General features: G+C 42.8%; 1 protein-coding gene and 1 pseudogene across 4 annotated transcripts in view; both read left to right on the top strand.

Moving 5' to 3' along the window:
• Positions 1-16930, top strand: part of Ppp2r2b (protein phosphatase 2 regulatory subunit Bbeta) — a 400868-nt gene that overhangs the window by 273732 nt on the left and 110206 nt on the right. The window lies entirely within an intron of this gene.
• Positions 1746-1867, top strand: LOC118595057 (annotated as a pseudogene).

Genomic DNA, 16930 nt, shown 5'->3' with positions numbered 1-16930 from the left:
CCCTAGATATTGACTCTAGTCTGAGGGATAACAGTAGAAAAATAATATTTGGTTGTCCAAGGGTACATGTGAAGGTGGGATTTGTATGAATGTTCACCAGCAGAAGCCAATAATTCACACCTGCTCCTCACATCGGCACTTCCAACATCAGCCTCTAAGTACAACTGAAAGTGTAAAAAAATGTTCTGGGAGGTTAAAAGTCTGCTTCATTCAGTCATGGCACTGTATTAAGCTTACCTCGAATTCTTAACATCTAAAGTACATACATGTGTGGAGAAAATGGGTGTCTGCCAGGTTGGAGTCTTTCTCATGGACTTGGCTTCACTGTCGCTAACCAAGGGTTTTCAAGTTTTCTATGGTGGGAGGAGTGGAGAGAGGGGAGGCTGTGATGGGGGTGTATCGTATGAGAAAAGAATAAAGAAAAAGAAAATCTATTGATCTATTGCAAACTGAGGAATTTCTGGAATTTTTAATGGCATATTCTTTTTTTTTCTTTTTCTTTATTATTATATTTGTGTTTTAATTTTACACATCAGCCATGGGTTCCCCTGTCCTCCTCCCTCCCGCCCCTACCTCCACCTTCCCACCAGCCCCTCCCCTTCATTCCCATCTCCTCCAGGGCCAAGACTCCCCTGGGGATTCATTTAAAGCACAGGGCATATTCTTAAATTTCATCCCTAAAGAGTTGGAACTGGAATAGGACCCAGGCATGCACATTTTAATGTGTTCCTTTGATGAGACTATGTCTATGAAACTATTCCCTCCTGTGATCTTCGTTTCTTTTGGAACACTCATTATTTTTCATTGAAAGTTTTTTGAAGAATCTCATACATGACTACTGTATTTACATAGTTATTCATCCATTGTGTCTTCAAAATGAAGTATTTTCCCGTACGTGCCTATATTGGTTATTTTTCTATTGCAGTGATAACATATCTTGATCAGAAGCCCCTCACAGAAGTAAGTTTGGCTTTCAGCTCCCAAGGGTTGGGCTAGACTTGACAGTGTTGGGGATGGAACAGCAACAGCAGGGTTGGTGGCCAGAACAGGGAGTTAGGAACTCACACCTCAAATGAACACATTGGATAGTAAGAAAACTGGAAAGTGGGGCAAGGCCATTGACTATCAAAGCCCACCCCAAGTGACATACTTTCCTTCAGCAAGGTTCCATAGCCTAAAAGTTTCATCATCTCCCTAGACAGCACCATCAGTTGCAGCCAAGTGTTGAAATGCCTGAGCCTGTGGGGACCATTCCTCATTTAATCCACAATAGTGTGTTGCTTGAGATTTGGATGCGAAATGTCCCCCTAAGGATCATTCATCTGATCTACTTGGTCCCCCGTTGCTGATGGTTTTTAGGATATTGTGGAGCCATGGACAGTGGTCTAGCTGAGGGTAGCAGGTTACAGGAGAAAGAGGGGACAGTTTCCAGCCTAGTCCCTCAGAGATGGCTCTGCTTCCTGACTGCTGACACAGCATCGTTGCCATATTCTCTCTCCACCAGAGTCGCCAGCCACCCCATTATGTCTTTCCCCATCATGACACAATGATGGACCATATCCCCTGAGCCACGAACCAGAACGAGTCCTTCCTCCTTATTTCTGACACCTTGACATGAACAGTACATAAAACCATCTCTATGAAACAAAATGTGTTCACTGGGAGAGGGAGGAGTCAGACATCATACACCAAAACCTCAAGCTTCCAGCATGGAGACAGAAATACCACTTACTCGAACAGCTATCATCCCTTCTCAGTCATTTGACTAAGATCAAGTGTGGTATCTGTTCTTACCAATATAAATCACTAGCCATTGTAAACTTTTCATCTATACATGCATATGAAATCTCATTTACAAATACTGCTTTAATTTGGCAAAACTCAAATCCATGAAAGATGAAGGAAAATGAATTCCACAAGAGCTTCCAGGTCTGTGTTTGTTTGTTTGATTGATTTCTTTTTCTTTAGACCATGCCCTGTATCTCCAGCCAGCCTGATCTCAATATGTAGCCGAGGATGACCTTGAACTTTTGATCCTCCTGCTTCCACCTGTGCTGAGATTACATACATGTCTGGACTTTGTGCATGCTAGGCAAGCACTCTACCAACTAAGCTACATTTCCAGCCCCTTACAGGTGTGTGTGTGGGGGGGGGGGGGTATTGAGAGAGAGAGAGAGAGAATGAATGGGTGGCCCCTGCAAGCACATATAGAGCCTTCAGGTTGACACTGGGTGCTCTCTTTACTACTCTCCACCTTGTTTATGGAGCTGTTGTTTCAGCTAGAGTAGCCAACCTGGGCAGCAAGCCCCAGGGGATTCTCCTATCTCTGTCTCTCCAATGCTAAGCTTGCAGCTACATACCACCCACTTGACTTTTACTTCCATGCTTTTAGGGCGTGGTCAGTTGGTTCCAGTCTTTCTGGATCTGATGTGGTAGAGCATCATTGCAGAAGGCAAGGTGGAATAAGGCTACTCACTTCTTGATAGCCAGGATGTAGAGAGGAGGAAGGAGCCAGGGACAAGATATAATCCTCAAAGGTATGGCCCCAAAGATTTCATTCTTCCAGCTAGGCCCAGGTCCCTGCAGTTTCTACTATAGTGTAGCACAGCTATTGGGGACCAAACCTTCAACGCAAGAACCGCTAGGGAACATTTCACATCACAACCGTATCAGTCAGCTTGCCACCATACTACTGTCTTTTGGTAAAGCCTATTCCCACAGTTCCTTTCATTGTAGATTTTAGACCATATCCCTTTCTGGCTGTTCATTTTCCTACTGTTGGTGTGAACTGGCATTTATCCAGCTGATTCATCTCTAAGAAGTTTTCCCTGGCTAGATTGTAGTTTGCTTTCCAAACTACATTTTCCCAAAGTTTTCCTTTATCCAGTGTTCCTAATCCTAGAGATCTTAGACTTCTTCGAGAATCTGAGTAAAATGAATACCCCCCTACTCTTCAAACAGTGCAAATATTTATATATAATTTTTAAAATTAATTTCTGGAAGTCTAAGGAATCTAGCTAAATGTACCATTCTTCTCTCCCTCCTCCTCCCCCTCCCCTCCCTCCTTTCTCTCCATTCCTCTGGATAATAAATACACCCTCAAATAGGCCTGGGTCCCCTCAAATATGCTAACATTTTTCACAGACATAATTCATCAAGGTAAGTATTTAGCATCAATTTTGCAGCAGACACTGTATCAATGCATTGCAGATAATAAGAAACCCTTGCATTGAGGGTCTCAGGGTAGTAAGAGAGGTAGACAATAAACCAGTGGTCATGGAATGTGTGTTAGAAGTGCCAGGGCAAAACACAAGATGTCAACAGTTCTGCCTTCTTTGATGCCTTTTCTTCCTACCATCCAAAAATATTCTCACCAGGAGCTTTAAGGTCTCTGTCTAGTGTCATCTGGATGTATTCTCCCTTTGTACAGACCTAGTGCCTTGTGCTCACATCAAAATGAAAATCATGCTGGCTTCTGAATGCACCATAATATCTGGGTCTCCTTGTGTGCTAGCCTTCCTCTGTTCTTTGACTTTGGCTAAGCTGGCTTTCATTTGACCTCTGATGATAGATTATGCTTTCCCTGGAGTTAGTCCCCTGATTTCTCTAGTTTCTGTTTAGACATGCCTCCTGTGTGTTACACAGAACTTTGGCCGTATCCTTACCACATTTTATTACAATTGTTTTCATGTGCCTGAGCCCATTGCTGCGCTATGCTGTCCTCAAGGACAGGGACTATCATATGCATAATTCTAGTCATACCAGAAATGCCTACTGTTTGGCCAATAAATATTGTAATTAATTAAATTGTTAATTAATCATTTCATTAGAAAGCTCTCTGCACAATTTGTTGAAGGCTTTCTAGTATGAGCTAGAATCAAGAGCCCACCCACCTCTATTTCCCTAAGAAGTGTGGATCTAATTAGAGTTTTTCTTGCATCTGACCAGGCCACTCTTGGCCTATAAGGAGCCTGACTCTTGGTTACTTGACAAACAGGCAGAGACTGTGCCTGAACCACTTAATTGAAAGATGCTCAACTGTCTTGCATAGCAATAGGCAAAATACTTAGGGAGTATTCCTTTTTCAAGGACTAATTGTTGGGCCACCAAAGATGGCTCAGTGGGTGAGGGTACTTAGAGTACAAGCCCAAGCAGCCTGAGTTCAATCCCTGGAGCCTACATAATGCTAGAATACCTAGCAATTATACCTATATCATTGCTTGTAACCTCCACTCGTTCACTGTGGCATGCATACCCCCTATACACATACAAGTTAATTTGTAAAAGCTCACTTTTTGGAATGCTCTCACTCCTCTGTTAAAACTAGAAGATAATTTCACGCTAGATGATATCATACAGTGATAAACCATTTAAAGCCATTTTCAACCAAGTCTTTCTATGAATCTATACACACACACACACACACACACACACACACACACACACACACACACAAGCAAGTCTCCCAAGTGACACAGATGGTGAGGTCCCTGTGCTGATAATTTTTGTTCCTCCAAAGCTGAACACCCTTCTTGGTAACAGTAAATACTAAGAAGCTCTGTGAAACTGTACATAAAAACTCATAGAGTAAATCTAGCATCCCAGTGAAGGGTCTCCCATCTGCTTAGACAAAAGGCTGATCTGCTTCATAAGCACTGGGGCATCTCTGTGCCTTGCTTTAGAGGCGATAGCAACTCTAAGAGAATTAAAGTCGGGGGTGGGGGGAGAATTAAAGGGATCTGAATGAGAGAGCACAAGCCTTTCTGTCAGGCACACCTGATTCAAATTCTGGTTCCTCTGCAGACTTACTAAGTGACCTTCCACCCAGTCCCAAGATGTTTGTTGAATCATGCTCTATGCAAGGCATGGAGGGAAGTATGGAAGAGGTGAAAGTCCATCTTCCCCACAGTCTACGCACCTGAATCACTACCTTTGGGTCCTTCTTCTCTGATGTGAGGCCCCGTGGAGATGAAGTGTGATATAGGTGAAAGTGCCCAGTGCACGTCTTGGCATGAAGTAGACACTCAGTAAAAAGTACCAGAAGGCACAGCTCATCCAAGCTAGTCAGAGCAAGTTGAATAAACACAAAAACCACAGTGAGCGCTCATGTCCAGTGATGTACATGTAAAATGCATGCTGGAAATTAAAACTTAGTAGAAAGAGATGGTAAAGCTCAATAATGTTATTATATAAATGTTATTATGTTATAAATTATTATGTTGTGGGTATTATAAATAATGTTATTCTAAATGGTATTTATAATAGCTTTTGATTTGATGAAACATATTGGTTACCTGTTCCTTTTTAAATATTACTACTAGAACAATAAAAATTATAACACTGCTGTCAGACAGTGCCGAGCTAGAGAACACAAGGCAATTAGTTATTGGCTCTAAAAAAGAACCTGTTGGAGGTGCAGAAGTGACCTAACACATGTCCCATTTGGTGATGGTTGAGTGGGGCTGAAAACACAGAGCTGCAGAATCCTGAATTTTGTCCCCTCATGGTGGTGTTTATTCTAAGTATCAAATGACACCAGAGTGTGAGTGTTCTAGCCACTCTAGTTCATATATAACTTGTGCGTGGATCTAGGGTGCGCGGTAATACTGGGGTCTCCAAGAAACAGCAGCAGAGATATACCCACACTTTTCATGATGGCTGCTGTGGCTTCCTTCTCTGGAAGCACTGGAGAAGAGGAGGCTCAGAACAGGGTTAGGGGAGGGTGGGGATTGTTGTGGGATGGAAGCATCGTCTGTGGCTGTGTGATATTAGCAAGTTATTTCCTCTCACTGAGTTGTACACGCATCATGGATTCGTTGGGAGGATTGACAACCCAAAGGCAGGCTCACAGGTGGCCCAATGTGAATGCTCAGTCCTTAGTGACTGTCACCATCGGTCTGTTTTACACAAAGAAGCCTCCTCAGCTCTAGAACAACTCGTGGTACCTATTTGTTCAATCAATATTTGGTGAGTGAATGAAATCATTCATCATTCCATCAGGCAACGGCTGGTTATGAGCATTCCTAAGATTCTAGTCTTATCAGGGAAGGCCCTGCTTCTTGTCCTCTAAGCCAAGTCTCTGGGCGTGGGCATGAGTCCAATATAAATACCCACAAGAGCTGATAACAGGCCATCCAATGACTGTGTTTTCTCTTGTTGTAACATGTATCCTTCAATATTTATTCCACCCTCAGGCCATTGAATAGATGACCTAGCAATGTCCCTAATTCTTTATTTCTTGCATTTCACCCAGCTATGATGCACCCCTTCCTGCCATCCAAATTAGTAGTCTAACCCCTATATCCATGTAGGGTCCTTTTGTAGCTAATCAAACTTCACTATATTCTATTAGCTCTTCATATTTCCTCTAAGCCTAGCAGAGGCATCTTGGATTATTATATAACCTGGGCTCACTACTGCTCAGGTTGCAACATCCCTTTTCACTCTGCAAATCCCCTCGGGTTTCTTTCAGTTTGCAAAGGGTAGGTAAGAGAACGGAAGGGGTTGCAGGAGGGTGTTTGGTGGCATAGGGCTGTTTACAAAGAGTGATTATCCCACACTTATCAGCATTAAACTGGATTTGACAACTCCTAGCCTAGGATTTAAATGATCTAGATCCTTCTTCATTTGGCAGCCTGGTTTTGCCCGTTATTTATTGTGCTATCCAATTTATTTTCATCGGTGCAACTGGAGGCTTGGCCTTTGGTGTCTTCAAAGCCAAATGATTTATACGAATAATAAAAATATGGGGATTCTGGCATTGGAAGCTGGAGCACATCCCCCCACTCCCTTTCCTCTCGTGTGGCTCAGTTCATCTCCTACACGTTAACCTCAGACCTTTGCATCTTCTGGGAAAACACACTTTCAATCTTCCTCTAGCCCCAGTGAGGAAATGTCATTGGTTTGGAGTGGGTTGTATGGTGAGACCAGTGCCTGGATTCCAGAGATGGATCTCAGCTCTTTGTATGGGAGGCACCATGCAGACCCCTTCCATGTTACAGAATCTAGGATATCACACCAGCCCTTTGAGTACGTACTGATTTTGACCAACCTCTGAGGAAACCGAGATGCTGCAACCCCATCTCATGGGGACAGATAGAGTAGAAGAGGGGTGCCTGAATATGACCAAGTAGGAGGAGGTATTGGTACCAAAGCTATAGCTGTTCAGATCTTGAGCTTTGCAAGGTATGAATCCTGGTTATGAAAACTATTAGCAGAAGTGGCAAGTAGCCATTCTGTGCCTGTTTCCTCAGCTATGAAGAGGAAAGAGTAAAGCATCAGTAATTATATAGACCGAGCAGAGTGAGCATTTAATACCACCTCTCCATCTGCAGAAACTGAATGGAAATGCTGCTTCACCTATGTGATTCTCATGCCAATGCTATGGTATATGTAAAGCATTTAAGACGGTGTCCAAGAAACTAGAGACCAGCACACGTGAGGCCCTTGCTTCTATCCCTAAAATGGCAAGAAAAAATAAAAAGAGCAGTGCATGGGTGTGCTCAGTAAATGTTAGCAATTTTAATTGACCCTGCTGTGTCTCTCACTGCTGCTTCTGACGCAGTCTCCACTCTGACCTCTGTCGTTAGTGTCACTAATCCATCTAACCTTCAGTATGAAAGCTCAACTGCCATATTGCAAATAGCTGGAAACACGAGGGTCTGGCAGAACTCACCCACAGTAGGAATTAGAACATGTCCTCCTAAGTCAGTTCTCTCTCTCTCTCTCTCTCTCTCTCTCTCTCTCTCTCTCTCTCTCCCTTCCTCTATGTATATGTTCACTGCTCAAATGCACCTTTTTTTAAGTTGATGACAATCCACATCTTTCTGCTGAAAGCCCAATGTCTATGGATAGTTCTTAGCTACTTAGAATGCATTCAGACTTCACTTACTTAGAATTAGAGACCTCGTTCATTTATTTAGAGTCAAGAATAACTCTACTAGGTCCATCTGTTTAGGAAACTAGAAAGAGGCACACACAGCCCAGTTAACTTCATATCTCACAAAACATTTTCTGTTAGCATCAGCAAGCCCCTAAGTGCCATTGGTTGTGCATGCTCGTTCCTGTTTTCACAATTCTGTAAATGCTCTCCCATGTTTCCACAGACATACATAGACTGCATTGCTTGGTTGTTGAGTTGGACATGAGTCACTAAATAGTGAGGACAGGGCCTCTGCTGCTTGCATGTACAGAGCAAGTGGTGCTAAGATCTCCAGGGAGTCCAGAAGTCCATGTCGGACCGAAATTCTCACTCATGTTCTGGATCTAGAGCCAAGAGTAATGTGGCGCACATAAACTTTGAACGACTGTGTGTCAATAATTTATGAGTAACAAATGGAATTGTTTTCAGTGCAACTTTTCTTGGCTGGAGCTGCAGCAGCGTAAGGTTGGGATCAGTCAGTTCAGCTGTGTTTTCTTAATCAAGCTATCCACCATCATCAAACCTGACGTTCCCAGCTATAAACTAGCCTTGGACGGACACACAGCCTTGTGGTATTTGCAGGTTGAACAGAGAATGCATTCAAGGATGTATAGCTCAACCCCTGACCCCAATATTCCCGCAGTTGTTAGCTATTGACGTTTCTTTTCTCATTAGTTTTCATATTCCAAAATTCTGGCCTTTGGTGAGTTTTCAGGATGCCATATTTGTTGGTGGTTAGAGCATAAACATCATGATTTTATTAATGCTATTGTAGCTCATTACCATGTTCATAAAATTTACCTTTGTTGCTTTATATTCTTTTTCCCATTTGAGAAAGGCTGCCGTTTATTCTTGCTTTCAAGGCCAAAGCCACTGTGGAAATTCCAGGTCATGCCTCTTCTCTATTTCTGTCCCTCCTCCTCTCCCATCAGCTGTCACTTTGTTTCTTCTGGCTTTGAAAGGATAGTTTCTGAGCATTCAGAGCCGAAGGCTGAGGCATCCCCCAGAAAATTATCATTTAACAATGCCTCACTAATGCCTTGCAATAAGAAGGACCTTACAGACACTTTTATGAGTTTGTGTATGCCAGAAATCCTCTTACTGTGTAAGTGGTCCAAGGGGCATTATTGAAATTCTTGATCCTCATAGTCACCCTATGCTGAGTGTTTTACCTCTGACCTCTTGCCATGACTGATAAGCAGAATTAATGAGTGATGGTTTCAGCTGCCTCTTTTTCTGTGGGGTAACAAATGAGTCAGCATCAGGGACTTTGCCAGCAGGTCTGAGTCATAAATATCCCTGCAAGCCATCAAGGATCTCCTGAAAGGGTTGTTTTCAAACAGCAAATGGGGAAAGAGTCCTTGGCCCTCACCTTCATCATCAAGTCACTAGGAGATATTTATAGTTCTAGCTTGGGAATAAAGAGGGGAAGCCAAAACCAACTAACTATACAGATAGAGAAATTAGTTTGACCCCCATTGAGAAATGGTAAACTTCTCATAAAGAAAAATCTAAAACACCTCAATGGATGCACACATTCTGCCCCCAGATTTTCGTCCATGTTTCATTGGTTTTGTTTGTTTTATTTTGTAAGGATTTTCCTCATGTAAGGCATTGTGCTAGCTCCTTTATCCTTTGGCCTTCATTCCTCTCTATGAAAAGATAGGAATATGTCTATATTGTCTTACAGATGGAATCAAGTTTCCTAAAGGCCATCATCCAATAGGTGACACACTGTGCTTTGACACCAGGTTCCATGTGACTTCAAACCTGAGTTCTTTGTCATTTGATTGAACTCTCTGGAGACTGAGGAAAAGTACAGGAGAGACTCTAGAGATGACATCTGTCTTTCTCTGCCATCTAAGGTGCTAATCATTTAATAATAAATGCAGCACACTGTTATGGGCTTTGGCAAACTCATTTTACATTTCTGCCCAGAACTATAAGCAGAACAGTCGGTACCTTCAGATCCCCCATACACCAATAAATACATATACATCGCTGCCCTTTGTTCCTGAAGCTGCCAGGTTCTCACATTCCTGCTGCTTTTGCAGACATTTTAGGGGCCAGTAACTGGTCATCGTTACATATTCCTGAGTCGTTACTGTAATAATAAATAAAAATGAAAGCACACTTCGCCAAAAGGTACTCAATTCACCTTTCTTTTTTATTTATTATTACAGGTACCACTCTCCATTTTTGTTCTCATTCATTCTAGCTTTTTTGGAATACTCTCTGCTATCAGGGTTATCTTCATGATATAGATAGTATTTTCCTTATGGGAATATTAAAAACTACAATGAGTTCTGGGCTATCTAACAATGAGGAAAGTAGAAATGAATCAGTGTGTGTGTGTGGTGCATGGCCCTGGCAGAGAGGCATAGTCACTCACCCCAAGTTCCTCCCTCCAAGCTCCCACCTGGAGTACCCTCCCCCACTAATAGCCACAAAGATCTCAATTTGTCATGAAAATGCAGAGTATCTCTGGCTACATGTTCAGGGCTGTTCCAGCTGCCATGACACCTCACTCTTTAATGACAGATGTATAGTCTTTCCACATATTAGGGCCTTATGTTCTTTATACATCCAAGGCAAACTCTGGCCTGGGATGGATAAGCAACATAATCACTAAGCCTGTTCTCTCCTCTGGCAGAAAAAAACACAAAAATTAATGGGTTTTTTTTTTCTGCTTGATAAGTAATAATTCCTTTTACTGCTAAGTATAGGGAGAGGACTTCATTTCCAATTATTCCATCTATAAGAGTCACACAATGTCATGAATAACACTGAGCTAAGGCTTTTGTCCCTTCCTAATGCTGGCTTTCATGGACAATACTCACTAAACCAAATCTCTCTTCCCTGTCCTGCCCTTCTTCAGTTGAGAAATCACTTCATCTAAAATGGTTAACTATTTTATGATATTTAAAGTTACGTATGCTTAATGCTGGGAACTGAGAAATAGGATTGTATCAAAGAAGCAAAATTAAAATGTGCAGTTTCAGTTAGGCATAAAAAGGTAAAGGGTGCATGGTGTTACACACAGGTGGATTCTAAAACAGTCAGACTCACAGAAACAGCAAGTTACATGGTGGTTGCCAGGGGCTGAGGGTGTGGCTGGTGTTTAAAAGTGATGGCATTTGAGTTAGACAGGAGGAAGAACTCTTAATGATCAGTTGCATAGCCAGTGATTAGACAATGATAATGTATGGTTAGCTCAAAATTACAAACAAATAACTTTTAAATGGTTTCACAACAACAACAAAAATGGCATGAGGTAACAGATGATGTTAATTAGTTTGACTTAATCTTTCCATAATGTAAACATACATGGAAACACCACATTGTACCCTACAATTATAAACAACTATCATTTATCATTTAAAAATGAAAACTCAAATAGGAAAAATCATATCTCACAGTCTTGCCCTTTAAATTTCAATGTGCTTTCTTCCTGGTCTTAGGAAATAATATCTATGTTTAACACAGTTGAGGGGATCCAAAGTAGGAAATGAAAAACATCCAGGAGCCAGCATACTGAGACCTTTTTCTTGTCACTGACTGCAGTCGGGGTGAACAGCATGACGCTGATGAATTTCAGCAAGCAAGTTTAGGAAAGCCAAAAGAACACCTTCCAGGATCTTCTCAAGACATTAGAGAATGCCATTTTGTAAGAGAAGGCCACACTCAACCATCCGCCTATGGAAATGTGAGCCCAAAGAGTTCTGCTGTAGTTGTACACTTCCTGGTTACAGAGATGCATAAACCCAACATTCACACAACCACTGAAGTGGTTTTCCTTTTGAAATCTAGAATTTTCTGTGGCTCTCGAGGCATCCTGATGATCACCCAGTAGTATTTGTGAACATAGTGAAGTGTGGTAATTCACCCATCAAAGGAGACTACAGGAGATGCTTTGTGCAATTGTTTGCTTATCTCAGACCCCAAGAGCCTGAGATTCACGACAGTGTAGTTAAGATATTGACTCAAAGACCAGGCTGTGTGGATTTGAATCTTGGCTTTTCTACTAACTGAGTTTAGGATGTTAGGAACTGCCTAGAGCCTTGTTGAATCTGAATTTCTTTACATCAAATGCAAAAGTAATAAGATTAATCCATGAATTTGTTAGGCAGATGAAAGAACTCCATGCATGTATGATATGGAGAATGAATGAAAGCATTGTTAACATCTGAGGGAATGAGTTTGTACTCAACCCTGCCCTGCTTCCTGGTGATCCCAAAAGAACCCTTCCTAGATGTAAACTTTCATAGATCAGTAATTCTACTCAATTCTTGTCCCTAGACTTCCAAAGTAATCATAGATACTATATACTCGCTGGTTGTCTCCAAATCAACGTTTTCTAATCTTCCTAATGCTGCGACCCTTTAATACAGTTCCTCATGCTGTAGTGACCCCCAACCATAAAATTATTATCATTGTTACTTCATAACTTTAATTTTGCTACTGTCATGAATTATAATGTAAATATTTTGTAAATAGAGGTTTTTCAAAGGGGTTGTGACGCACGGAGTGAGAACCAGTGCTCCAAGTGGTTAAGGTTCCTCTTTTCCACCTGATTTTGATGCCTGCTGACAACTACATTCCACACTTCGTGAGTGGATATGTGGTGGTGGAGAAAGTACTCTCCCCATGATGCCTGTTCCTCACCCCTCCTCCCATCTACAGAATATTCCTTTTAACCCTTTGTTGCTTGTAGGACAGAAGCGGAGCAGGAGTTGGGGTGGGAGAGAATTGAGGACCTTGAATGTTTCTAAGTGACTTAAAGGAGACTTCTGTGTCTGAGCTACCATTATTGTGCCCCACCCACCATGTGCTATGCCAGATAGAGGGGTAAGCAGTGAACAGAATAGACATAGGCACTGCCTATTAGAGTCCAGTGGGAGAAGTGAACCAGTAGATGGGGTGTATTAGGGCAATACACTCTGGGAGGTGGGGGTGGGGGATTCAGGTTGCCATGGAGACTTAGGAAGGTTTCCTATTTTAACAAATACAGAAGGCCAATAGATTAAGAGAAAACCAAAGTCACAATATTAAAACATCAAGTAGGTGTGATATTGTTGCTTCAAAGACTTCTGTGTTCAGTATGATCTATACATATTGTGTTGATGGAAAGCAGTATTAATACATCAAAAATCAAAACATTTTCTGTAGCCTGTGTTGTGGTCAACTTCTACCACCTTCAGCAGTTAGAGGAATTCAGGTCATTTTGTCCTGAGACAGGTTCTCTAACATTGTAAAAGACTGTATACGTATCCCTGCTTCCAAGCACTTACATGCATTTGCCAATGGCTGGTTGTTTTTTGTTTTGTTTTGTTCTTGGTTTTTTTTTTCTTTTTTTTTTCTGAACTATTTCCTTTCTCCTTTGTAGTAGGATAGTGGCAGAAAGACAATTTCTTCGTGCTGTGTTTTTCCTTTCCATCTTCCTGATAAAACTGTATCGATGCAGAGGAAATCAAATCTAATCCTCAATATATTTAGCATGAAAGCAATAAGGAGCATTAATTCACCCCAGAAAGAGTGAAATGCAGTTGGGTACTCAAAGGAAGAGTCACCATGGAAACTGTTTTCTTGAGATTCTGAACTCTCCAGGCTCCAGGCGTGGCTAAGTGAAGAAAGGAGGGTGAGTTGAAGAGAAGCGATATCTTGCCCTTTCTGTTGTCACTACAAATGCAGCAGAGGGATTGCCATGAATTATTGATTGCGTGCATACAGGGGGATATGAATTAGAATTATTAAACTGTTGTCTTGTAAATGAGTGTGTCAGAACACAATGGAAACGCGTTCCTCGGTGTTCCTCTCTCCTACCCATCAAAATCCTGTTGAGCGATCAAAGAGCTATCCTAAGGTCAAAAGTTTGAAGGGAAGCGCCAGGAATTAGAGTAACGAAAGAATCACAGGAGTGACAGCTAAAGCAGAAAAGCTGTCGGGACTCCCAGATACACTTGCCTTTGTGTACCATTTCACGATGATTATGGCTTCGGGATCTTTGCAGAGATATTAAATACGTAAAGGTCAAAGGCCAGCTCTTGCCTTGGGGATGGTGTTAATGGGATGTGCTGGAATTTCTCTAAGGAATGTCTAATAGATGAGACTCATTCTGTTTGTGTGCACGCATGTGCCGCGCACAGTACACCCACTCTTCCCGTCCTCTTCGTCTTAACTCCTAATCTGTAGGTGTTTCTCTCTGACACCTCCCATTCGTGTGTAACAGCTCTGATAGTGTAGCGTGTGTTCAGTGTTTCCTGGGAGTCAGTGGCTCTTCTCATGGTAGTTGAAAACCCGGGCTTTTGTTGGGGGCGTGACTGTGTTTTCTTTATCCGAGTGCACAAGCAGGCAAATGTCAACTCAAAATATTTATGCTCCTGTTGACTGCTCACAATAGCCTATGAGAAAGTCCCCATTGTGTGAATGGGGACATTGAATTTTGGTGATGGAGAGTCATTGTGCTGAGTCATAAAGTCAGGGAGTGCCAAAATCTGGGTTAGAAACCTCATTTGAATCCTAAGTCACTAGTCCTTTTGGGGCACCACCATGTTTTTATTTTAAAAGACAGAAAATCTGCCTTTTTAACCTGTGTTCAAGCTCACAGCTGTTCAGGGCCTAGGAGTAAAGGTCATCCTTTAGTACATACAGAGGTATGCACTAAGTAGCAACCAATGTGCCAGGTCCCGTACTAAATAAAAGAAGAGAAAATACAGTAGATAGTTCCTGCCTTCCAGGAGCTTATCATCTTCAAGAAAAATTGGCATGAATGAACCAGACAGGGGTCAAGGACTCAGAGAAAGGAGATAATGAGACTGGTGTGTTTGTTGAGATGGGGAGAGATTCATCTTCATCCTTCAAGAGCAGAAAAGTTTCTGGAAGGAGAGGTGAAGAGGAGACATTTAGGGAAAGATTTGCAGCATGATTTCAAGCACAGACATGAAAACAGCTGAGAAGAACTTAAAACGAACAGGTCAGAAAAGTGAGGGTGACAAGCAGGTTGACAAGTGTGCCAGTTAGTGACAGACATCCACACCAAAGCAGGGCTCTTCGGGTTTTATCAGCCAGAGTGGGCTCTCAGAGAGTCAGTTTGTTCGGACTGAGATATGAGTTACTTAGGGTAAAAACAGTACTTTTCAATGTCCATCCCAATGGTTTTTACAGATGTACACCCTGTTTCTATTACCCAGATTAAGTTTTGGGGTGCTTTCAGGACTTCATAAGATCTCAGGGTCCCTTCTGACTTAACCCCTTTCCCCCCAAGGCTCATCACCATTCTGATTTCTGTGCAAGGGTTCAGAGGGTAGTGATGGAACTAGAAATAACAATGACAGCTTAAGAGGATGTAGTGTGAAGAATGACAGTGGAAGATTTCCAACAGGGAGACCAGCCAAGAGCATGCTGAGAGAGTCACCATTTGTTCAGACCCCTACACTGTAGACGCAATGATGGCCAACATACTGTGTCAATGAGGAAACCAGCAAACAGTTACTTTACAGTGTTGCATAGGAGGAAGAAAAGGTGCTTGAAATATACTTCCAGTGAACACCTGACCCGAATGGGGAAATCAAGGAAGACTTCCTGGAAGGTACATATAGGCTAGGCAGACCAGGGGAGGGTTGGAGATTGGCTTGGCAGGGAGGAAGCAGGTAGAAAGGTCAAGAGAAGGTAGAGGACCCACCCACCGTGTTGAGGTAGTGTTGAGAGAGACGTGGAAGGGAATGAGAGCCCTTTGAACAAAAGAAAAGAAATGTCCAGACTCAGTGAATTCTGTTTCGTCACAAGAACTAGGTCAAAATAGGTTTATTCACAAGCGGCATGCAAGCTGACTGTCACAAAAGCCTGCACTTGTTGTCCATAAATTCTCGGAGGTTCCGGGTTACAAGCTTTTCATTATAGCCCGTGTTAACGGGCAACCACCTGGTTGTCAGTCATCTCGCTTTGAACTTGAGCCAGAAAAACCAGTCGGGCAATGAGCTTCCCAACGTCTTTCGCCTACCGCTCAAGATGGAGCGGTTTTCCTTATGGTTTTTCTTCAGCCTCTCCACCACCACCCACCCACCCACTCTGTGTGTGTGTGTGTGTGTGTTTGGAACGAGGTGGGCAGTGCAGGTTACTCCCTCTTGCAACTTATCTTACTTGTCCCCGTGCAGCTGTGAGCAAGCTGTTTGGTTCCCAGCACTCCCTTCTGTCTCCCCTATCAGCAGGCAGCACGGAGAGACAGTTTTTTGTAGCCCTGGGCTCGGTCAGCCCCAGCCGTGCTGCCAGCGGCTGGTGACCTCCACTCCTTGGTCCAGACTGTCCGCATCTGTGGCATCATTAAGAATAACTCTATTTTCTGGATTACGAGTGAGTGCGAGTTAAAGCGCAGTGCATTGATGGCCCTGGAATAGGGCCTAATGTGGTCTTCAGTGAGCCATATCCAGACAGGGACAGCCCCGAGGCAAGGAGCAAAGACTCTCAAGTTAGAAGGCAGGTGTTGCTGAAAGCTAGCTGGATAACTGGGCAAGTCCATAATCTCCAGGTGCGTTGGCTCCTCTCTGTAAACTGGAGGCGACAAAATGACATCCACCCTATGGGGAGGGGGAGAACAAATTAGTGCTTGTGCTTCATATGGTGTGTGTGTGTGTGTGTGTGTGTGTGTGTGTGTGTGTGTGTGTGTGTGTGTGGTGTGTCTGTCTGTCTGTCTGTGTGCACGCGCATCTTTATTCTTTATTAGTACTATTTATTAGTTATTATTCCACATCCTGCTCGGTCATATCTGTATGACTGAAAGAGCAGAGCCTGCCATCCTGCAGGGCTGTTGCCAAGAGCAGCTGATGAAGAGGTGCACAGTGGCCCAGTGCCAGGCACACAGTCAGGCCCCCGATAAATGTTTGCTGAATGAATGAGAGCAAAGTGCTTCCCTCTAAATGTTTTCTGTAAATGTTTCATCCTAATGATCAGTGGGAGCTTCCATTTGGGAGGAAGTGCCAAAGAAGTTCACAGGGTGGCAGTCTGTGCTTGGAC

The sequence above is a fragment of the Onychomys torridus genome, chromosome 13, assembly GCF_903995425.1.
Source record: "Onychomys torridus chromosome 13, mOncTor1.1, whole genome shotgun sequence".
In the NCBI taxonomy this organism is placed as follows: Eukaryota; Metazoa; Chordata; class Mammalia; order Rodentia; family Cricetidae; genus Onychomys; species Onychomys torridus.
Note: the sequence above shows the minus strand (reverse complement) of the source record. Positions and strands in the feature narration are given on the sequence as shown.